A 10,372-nucleotide genomic window follows, 5' to 3' on the forward strand; every position below is an offset into this window, starting at 1 on the left:
TAACTCATATTTAACCGTTGCTTCTTGTCATTGTAGGCTTATGCTACTTTTTCCAATTAATTTTAATGAATATACTAATTAATAAAATTAATATTATTTATTTTGTATTACATATTGTTCATTCATTTATTTTAACACCGCACTCCCAGCACCCCCATTTTTTCGTGGGCTACACTCCAGGGGGTGCTGCAGCACCCTCAGCACCCCTACTTCCCGCTCTCTGTCATCATACATCACATGTACATGTATTTGCATTACTTTGACGGTTCTCTGTAGATCCCGCCTTCTCCATGATTTGTCAATTATGTACAATTCCTGCAAACTACTTTTCAATCAGCACCTTCAACATGCATGAAAACAATACAAAAACAAAGCCAAAACCCAGACATTTTAGGCCATTTAGAAATCCTGGCCAGGATATATCTGGGAAATAGGGGGCATATGGCCACCCTAATGTATCATACTATTGTTTATTATTGCATACTGCATGCTGTTTTAAAATATTATTTAAAAAAATCAAATATGGTATACAGTACGCAGCAAGCACTAGTATTCTCTTCTGAACATTGCCAGCATTTCATTACAGCACACAAATTGTGCTGTACAAGCCTCACTGATATGCCTGTAAAGGTTCTTTCTGTTCGTAGGAAATCTGGGAATGTTACATTGGACCTTGTGCACTTTGACTAGTATTCAGTGACACCGTTGGACGGGCCTGTGATCTGGTTATGTAACCAGATCTGTGATTGGTTAAATATGACCCTGAGGGAAATTACGGATCTGTCATTGATATGAGTGGCCCCACCCACCTGTTAAGAATTTACTTTGCTCAATACGTGTGTGTGTGTGTCTGTCTGTTCCAACATGTCTATGCCGTTTTTGCGGGAATTTTATAATCTTGTCCTGGAATACATGCTCGTGTCTGACACCCTTTTTCTCCTTTCTCTCGTTCCCCTCTTTGACAGCACTAATATGTTCAGTAGATCACGTTACACTTTCTCCCTATCCATCTCCTCGTGCCAAACTTCTCTTTCTTCAACCTTTCTTTTTCTTTCTCTGCCCCTTTTTTCCAGTGGGACTCTTTCTATCCCTCTCTTTTTCTGTCTCTTATGTATACATATTCTCACAGACATACTTGCGTTTTCTCACGAACACACATGCGCTCCTCTCCAGGCCTCTCAGGTTGCTGCCATTTTCCATTTTTGAGTGCTCAGTAATAATAATAATATTAACGTGTGTGTAAGAGGTGTCAGGGCTGCCAGTCTCTTATAAATATGAGCCCTTTTCACTGGCAACCCGAGACCCCAGACCTGCCTTATGCCCGTTTACACAGCTGAATAACATGTGTAAGAAACTCTCTTCTTCTTTCTCTGTCTTTATTCTTCCATCTTACCCTCTCCCAGACAGAAACACCTCTCGTCTCACCACACCCAGCATTTCTATTTCCGCTCTTTTCTTTGTCTGTTTGTAATGAATTCATTTGCTCTTTCTCTCTCTTTTCTCTGTCTTAACCTCTGTCTTGCTGTCAAATTCTTACTCTCATAAAGAGTATTTCCCCCATTTTCCTCCCCATCCAGTCTTTGGTTTGGTTCCAAATCCCTGAGCTCTACCTACATAGGTGCACTGCATTTTTGTCTTGTTTCACCGTACAAACATCTAAACATTGCATACAAGCATACATGTACTTTAAAAAAATTCAAATAGGAAAAAAAAAATATATATATTTTTCTGACCTCACTGACACATAATTGTTCTTATTTTAAGAATAAATTTGCTTAATTTTCTGAAAACAAGACTTCAGAATTAAATATATATTAATGTAAGAATGTATAGATATTTGTAATGGAAAACAAGGCAAAATACTGAAGAAAGTCACAGTTTGCAGTGTAAGAGAGCATAAATACGCTACCTAATTTTGCTATATTTCTAATTTCTAATGCATTGCAGTAAGCTCAGTAAAAAAAAAAAAAGAAATGTCAATTATATAAAATTCAATGCTGAAAAAATGAAAATAGTTCAGTGTAACCAAATTTGTGTGTACTATGTATATTTATACTTATTGGAGTATCATTTATTTAGCAAGATGCTAAAACTACCTGTGTAGCAGTAGACAGTCAGACAACTCAATAGGTTTTGGAATAGAGTCTTTCTCTTTCCATCTTTGCAATATTTTATAGTCTGTCTCTCTCTTTCTGTCTCTCCCCATTTCTCGTTCACATCTGGTGCAGTAATTACAGGTTATCACCCCACAGGGGGTGTTCGCTCACACACACACACACACACGGGCCACTTTCTGGTTCATGTACCTGTAGGAAAGAAAAATCACAAATGAGATCCCTTTAATATCTCAGTTGTCTCTTCTAAGCAGAAATTAGATTTAATGGAGACTTTTTCTGCTCTCTCCTACTCATGTTTCTCTTCAGCAAAACTCAAAATGTGCTCAGATTTAACAAGATACTAAAATCTGCAATAAAAAAAAAAAACAGAGATCTTAATATAAACTCAAATATAATTGAATTCTTACTGTATGCCTCTACTGTTACTGTCAACTATTAACTAATACGTGTCTGTTTCTCTTTAAGATAAATGTCTTTTTTCTCCAAGGAAAGAAAATGATGCTTAAAATGTAACATTTTATTCTAGGTTGTGGGATTTTCTGTAGCTCAAGTTGTAGAGCATAATGTTTGCAACACAAAGGTCAGGTCTGGCTCCCTGAGAATGCGAACATATATGTATATCTTGAATATAGAGCAAATCACTTTGGATAAAAGCATGTATTAATGTTCTTTTACAGATCTCGGGTCTGTGTGGAATCTGTCTCGTTCTCAAAGACGAAATTTGTAGACTTTCTACACTAAGAATTGTCGTTTTCTTTATTATCAAGCTGTAAAATGCACATATGTCCGTTAGATGGCGCACTAAGACCGTGTAAATCGCCCTGTATGGGTCCATCGTATTAAAGGGGTCATATGATGCGATTTCAATTTTTCCTTTCTCTTTGGAGTGTTACAAGCTCTTGGTGCATAAAGAAGATCTGTAAAGTTGCAAAGTTATTACCGTGCGTTTTGATGGGTGTTGTTGTTTTATTGTAATAGGCTCTCTGTCTTCAGTTTCTTAGTTTCAGTTTCTGTTATTAAAGTGTTGGACTTCCGTGTTTTCAGTGATTCTAGTTAAAGTACCTGTTCAGTCTTGTGTTTCTCGCGTTGGTTTAGCTCAGTGGTTACTTTAACAGACAAAAACTAGCTCATGGCTGATGGTCACCGACGGCCAGAGATCAAACCACGGGCTCTGTCCAGTGTTTTGCATTTTTTGGTGCCGTTAAAATCTTTTCTATTCACTGACTTCAAATGTTTTTGACCGCAAGGATCGAGGGGTCAATTACATGCAATATGGACTATAAAACTGTTGGTCAGCCTGAAACCAAACTATTTTATTTTTTTCTAAATTAATAATTATTCATATACAAGAAGAGTAAAAATAAGAAGAGTTCTCACTGTGCAGTGTTATTAGTGTTATTATTAGGTTTAAATGTTATCATCTCACATTGTAGGCCAGATCGGGGCTAGTTGTCACAAAATCTATAACTAGGTTCAGAAGTCTAGTTATAGGCTACACAAATATTTTGAACTGTGTTGTCGGGACCAGTTGTTCATATGTCAAGTCAGTACAAGTTGTCCTAGGCTATTTTAGATGTTTAAAACGCCAACATAATGGAATCTGTTGGTTTGATGCATTTTTTCAACGCTTAATGCTATTTCATGAATTGTTTTGGGTTTCTGAACTGTTTCATTTTATTGTAGCTAGTAGTGTTGGAAAACTCTATAACAGGGGTCACATTTAAACCACATAAAATGCGAAGGGCCACAAATTACAATCTGCACCATTAAGACAATATAGGCTATTTGCAGTTTTACTGATTTAGAAATGCAGTTTATTACTTATCAAAGTCTTGCTTGTTCTTGTCCTACTTAAAATTATACTGAACATGAAAAGTTGAGTACCCCGGCTTAACAATGTGCTTAAAGGCACAATATGTAATTTTCGCCACTAGAGGGCAGGTATTTAAAATAAACAAAGAGACAAGGGCGTAGTTTGATGACACCGTGACTGAGTGTGGAATCATGGGAGTTGTGGTCTTCATCCCCACAGCCGATGTAATCCGACGGGACTCGGGCAGAAATCATGTTCATGGATGAGCTAATGATTTATTAACGTAGTAGAAAGAGAAAAGAAAAGTATTTTAAACGTCAGGTCAGGGCTGGCCTTTCTGTGTTTCAGGCTAGATGTTATAAACAAAAGCTATAAAATGTAGCCTATTAATTACGATATCTGTTGACTCGATATTTTATGTTTCTTTTAAATAATTAATGAAATAGCAAACTGTTTACTTGTAACCACAGAACTTAGGCTAGTGTGATACTTGACAGGTTCTCATTGTGAGCTAAAGTCGGTTTTCAGGCGTTTCGCTCTCGCGTTGGTTTAGCTCAGTGGTTACTTCCGATTGACTGAAAGATCACCATCTCATGGCCGCCGGGAAACCGGCGACCGGAGATCGAACCACGGGCGCTGTCCAACGCTGCAAGTTGTCCTAGGTTATTTTAGATGTTTAAAACGCCGACATAATGGAATCTGTTGGTTTGATGCATTTTTTCAACGCTTAATGCTATTTCATGAATTGTTTTGGGTTTCTGAACTGTTTCATTTTATTGTAGCTAGTAGTGTTGGAAAACTCTATAACAGGGGTCACATTTAAACCACATAAAATGCGAAGGGCCACAAATTACAATCTGCACCATTAAGACAATATAGGCTATTTGCAGTTTTACTGATTTAGAAATGCAGTTTATTACTTATCAAAGTCTTGCTTGTTCTTGTCCTACTTAAAATTATACTGAACATGATAAGTTGAGTACCCCGGCTTAACAATGTGCTTAAAGGCACAATATGTAATTTTCGCCGCTAGAGGGCAGGTATTTAAAATAAACAAAGAGACAAGGGCGTAGTTTGATGACGCCGTGACTGAGTGTGGAATCATGGGAGTTGTCCTCTTTATCCCCACAGCCGATGTAATCCGACGGGGTTCGGATCTTGTTTCGGATCTTGAAACAACAAAATCTTGTTTCTTGTTTATTTATTTATATAGCACCATTTAAAACACAACCAAGGTTGAACCAAATTGCTTTACATAAAAAGTACAAGAATGGAAACAAACATCGACAACATAAAACACCACATCGACATATAAAACACCACATCAATCATTGTATGCTACCAACATTAGATGTGCTTTCAACAGTTTCTTAAAAATTGACAGTGATTTGGCAGACCTGATCGGCAGGGGCAACTCATTCCAAATTTTTCAAATATGGTGCCAGAGGGCTCGCATCTAATACATTTTTTGTGACGTTATTTGGGTGGCTAAAAACAATGACCTCTGTTTTTTCCTCATTTAGCATTAAAACAATTTTCGCCATCCAAGTTTTTTCTGTCCTTTAAACACTCTAGAAATAACTCAAATGAATTTGTGGAATGTCTGATTGGTAAATACATTTGCGTGTCATCGGCATAACAATGAAATGATACACCATACTTTCTAAAAATGCTACCCAGAGGGAGCAAGTATAAAGAAAAAAGTATAGGAGAAAGGATAGAGCCTTGCGGAACCCCCCAAGGAAGATGTTTTTTACCTGAGATTTTATTATTATAATTAACTGAAAAACATCTATTGCTCAAATAGGACTGAAACCATTTCAGGACTGTACCCTTTAGCCCTACTAAATGTTCAAGATGGGAGATAAGGATGTTATGGTCGATCATGTCAAAAGCTGCACTCAAATCAAGCAACACCAAAACAACATCATCTCCTTTGTCTAAGGCCAGGAAAATATCACTTAACACTTTCAATAATGCTGTCTCAGTGCTGTGGGCTGTTTTGAACCCCGATTGAAACCTTTCTCCTATAGAATTTTTGCTTAGAAATGAGAGTAGTTGTTCATTATAATTAACTGAAAAACATCTATTGCTCAAATAGGACTGAAACCATTTCAGGACTGTACCCTTTAGCCCTACTGAATGTTCAAGACGGGAGATGAGGATGTTATGGTCGATCATGTCAAAAGCTGCACTCAAATCAAGCAACACCAAAACAACATCATCTCCTTTGTCTAAGGCCAGGAAAATATCACTTAACACTTTCAATAATGCTGTCTCAGTGCTGTGGGCTGTTTTGAACCCCGATTGAAACCCTTCTCCTATTGAATTTTCGCTTAGAAATGAGAGTAATTGTGGCAATACAACTTTTTCTAAGATTTTTGAGGCAAAGCACAGCTGAGAGATTGGTCTATAATTCTGCATTTCATCCTGAGCTAAATATGGTCGTTTCCACCTATTCCACTAGACAAACTTTTGTTGATCAGATGTGCTAAACTCAGTGATACGCAATCAGAGGTCTGCTTTAACAAACGACTAGGTATGAAATCATTTGCACAGAATGTAGGTTTCATTTTTTGCACAATATCCTGCAGCATAGTCGAAGTAATAGGCTCAAAAACCTATTTTTCCATCTTCTCTCTGCTTGCCTGCATTGCCTTCTAAGGACACGGGTATTATCATTTAGCCAAGGATTTATCTTTAATTTATGACTTGTAGGTCTTAGTGGGGCAATGCTATCTAAGATGTCCTCACAAGTTGATTTTAATAGAATCCAATGATCATCGGCATTTAAATGCTGTAGAGGTGTTTCCAGCATAGATATATTACATTTTGTTTTAAACAGTGCAGAAAATTCAACATTGGAGGTACTACTTAGTCTCCTTGACCAACACAAAGAGTCTTCTAGATAAACAGGTTGGATGGCAATAAAAGTCTTAAAAAGGATTGGCATATGATCAGAGAAATTAGTTTCACTAACAGTTACGTCATCAACTTGCAAATTATGGGTTAAGATCAGATCTAACATATGGCCTAATTTGTGGGTGGGGCTTTTTGTGAGTTCACTGTTTAGAATGAACGCTGTTTACTTTCGTTTTCTGCTGTGAACTTGTGCGCGTTTGTGTGTCGGTTTGATTTTTTTGTGTTAAAGTCCATTTTCATAGGCGTTCTTTTTGCAGATCGGGGCTAGTTGTCCCAATGTGTATATCTCATAACTAGATTCTGAGTAAAAAAGAGAAAAGAAAAGTATTTTAAACGTCAGGTCAGGGCTGGCCTTTCTGTGTTTCAGGCTAGATGTTATAAACAAAAGCTATAAAATGTAGCCTATTACGATATCTATTGCCTCTATATTTTATGTTTCTTTTCAAATAATTAATGAAATAGCAAACTGTTTACTTGTAACCACAGAACCTAGGCTAGTGTGATACTTGACAGGTTCTCATTGTGAGCTAAAGTCGGTTTTCAGGCGTTTCGCTCTCGCGTTGGTTTAGCTCAGTGGTTACTTCCGATTGACTGAAAGATCACCATCTCATGGCCGCCGGGAAACCGGCGACCGGAGATCGAACCACGGGCGCTGTCCAACGCTTTTGTATGTGAAGCCATGAGATCTTGCTCATTTATCAGTCAGTGATTTGTAATCACTTTGCAATAAGGGCTCGGTATGAAACTTAAATCTCAGCATGCCTTCACTTCTTGCACTCCTAAATTTTTACTTTTTAATAGCCTATATAAAATTGACGTAAAATCAAGATGTAAGACAGGTGATATTTTAATTGCCATAATATGATTCTATTGCTATTTTACCTATATTTGAAAAAAAGCAATACATATTCGATGTAATTTCAACAGAAGTTTCACTTCTCGTTGTTGTAATACCTCGAGATGAACAGCAGATGGGGCTCAAAGATCATGTTTGAAACTCCAAACAAGTAAACTGTCGTGTTTATATGTTCAAAACTAAAACTTTAAAATGTATTTATTATAGATCGGCTTGATATTTTATGTCTCCTTTTACACATCTGCTGTTTCGTGTTTGTCGCCTGAAAGTTTGTAATAAGCTGTTAAACTACTTACTATTTAAAGACGATTTCAGTCGAAGTTCTCGCGTTGGTTTAGCTCAGTGGTTACTTCCGATTGTTATTAAATCACACTCTCAGGGCCGCCGGTGACCGTGGATCGATCCTCGGGCTCAGTCTAACGTTTTCATGTTTGATGCCACGAAAACTTGCTCCTTTGTCAGTCAATGATTTGTAATCATTTTGGTAGGCTATGAGGGTCGGTATGAAGCTTAAATCTCAATATGTCTTAAATTCTTGCATTTTTTGAAAACGTATGTCTACATTTTTACTTTTTAATTTATAAAATCGACGTGAAATTAAGATGTAAGACATAAACGAATATGATTATAATGCCATTTTTACATTTATTTGAAAAGGCAATACAAATTAGATTTAATTTCCACTCCTCGTTGTTGTAACACCCCGAGATGAACAGCAGATGGAGCACAAAGATCATCAAGTCCTAACAACCGAATAGAACAAAGAATCATAAGCAGCCTATGTTTAATGATAGTTTTGTCATTTCCCTAAATTTCCCAAATTTATTTTTTTAATATTTTACTGGCAGCCTTTTATACAGCTTCATTTATCAGTTATTTATTTCTCTTTACATTTTTTATTTAAAGCAGACTGAAACTTTGTGTATGAGTCTAGACTTTACATTCTGGTGTCTTTTGTTAATGTGATTTCATCCTTTTCAGTCCCTGCGTTTTTTATTCTCTATTGATGTAAGATGTACAAAGGCCATCTCTTTCTCTCTCATCATTTCTTTTCGTCTATCTCTCATTTCTTACTAAAGTATTCAGCAGAGACAGACAGGGGTTTTGCAAGGCTACCGTGAGTGAGTTTAAATGGAGCTTGTGGTGAAAGTAATGGCACTCTCGCGCCCCGTGGACAATAAACCGGCGGATGAAACGGGGTTTAAGGGCTCGTGTAATGCATGTTAATGTGACGGGCACCGTGAAATGCGCCGGGGATTATTTATCCAAAAACATTTGTATTCTTCTGTTGAAGAACGGCTGATCCCGGATAGCCGAGCACTAATCCGTCTCCCCGTTAATTAAAAAGAAGTCGAGAGCCGAGGAACTCCTGTTTTTTTCAAATGTAATCATTTCTGCTGGAGCTTTACCATCTGCTGGAGGTTAAGTCTGACAGCAGATTGTATTCTGCGGTTATTTAAACCTGGGTGGATGATTTCACCTCCCTGTAGAGATAAGATGAGTCAGAGGAGGCCGAGATGTCGGAATCCTTAAGAATATGCCTGCTGAAAAAAAATAAAAAAAGATATAAGTGGTTTGCTGTTCTCAGTTAGTTTATGATGGCCTGGTCAAGGTGATATTCACCTGGTCTAGTCTACTCTGACTTTTTCCCCCTTTTTTCCTCCAACAGGTTTCTTCCTTCATCCCTCAAGATGTGCCCAAAGTAAACGGCAAACTCCAAGAATGTGTGTGTGTGTGTGTGTGTGTACTTGTTTATGCTACATTGTGGGGACCAAATGTCCCCACAAGGATAGTAAAACCTGACATTTTTTACATTGTGGGGACCGCAGGCCGGGAAAACGATGGAAAAAATGATTAAAAATAGTAAATAGTAAATGATGTTTATCTTAAAGAGTAACAATGCAAACAGGTTTTCTGTAAGAGGTAGGTTTAGGGGATAGAAAATATCGTTTGAGGAATAGAAGTCTATGGAAAGTCCCCACAATTCACAGAAACAAACGTGTGTGTGTGTGTGTGTGTGTGTGTGTGTGTGTTTGTAGGCCTGCTATGAGGGAGAGACTGTACATGAGGGAGAGAGAGAGAGTCGTGCGCGTTCTTAATTAGAACATTCCTCCGAGGATGCTCGATCGACTGGTGAGGATTATCCTTGAAAATTAAAGATTAGATTTGGGCGAACATGTGTCACTCTTTCTGAAGACACGATTCGGATTTGTCCCATCAAAACAATAACTTCCACAATCCATAATCTTATAAGTCACTCGATCTGGTTTGTTGCATAGGATCATATGCGAAAATATGTCGGTATTAGTATAGCTGCTGCTTTCAAGAATTTACAAGACTATCTGGTCACGAATCCTAAACGTGTTCTTTTATTGATGTATTTACTGGCTTGCGTTCAAAACCCACCTGCAAATAAATAAGTAGGCCTAATCCCCTCTGAAGAAGGTCGCTAGTGTTTTAGAATGACAAACTAAGGACTGATGATTTTCAGAAATATAAAGTTACATTGCCTTATGAGAAATTAGGTATTAATTCGTCGATTAACTGTCTCGTTTATTTCAGGGTGATTACTCGCGCCCGGTAGTTCGCGAGTTAAACGTGTCGGTACTGTGATTATGATCCGTGCTCTCATGTCGCCGTCCGCCAATACGATTTCTCCCCCCC

This window comes from Sinocyclocheilus rhinocerous, unplaced genomic scaffold, assembly GCF_001515625.1.
Source record: "Sinocyclocheilus rhinocerous isolate Xijiao unplaced genomic scaffold, SAMN03320098_v1.1 scaffold50, whole genome shotgun sequence".
Taxonomy (NCBI): domain Eukaryota; kingdom Metazoa; phylum Chordata; class Actinopteri; order Cypriniformes; family Cyprinidae; genus Sinocyclocheilus; species Sinocyclocheilus rhinocerous.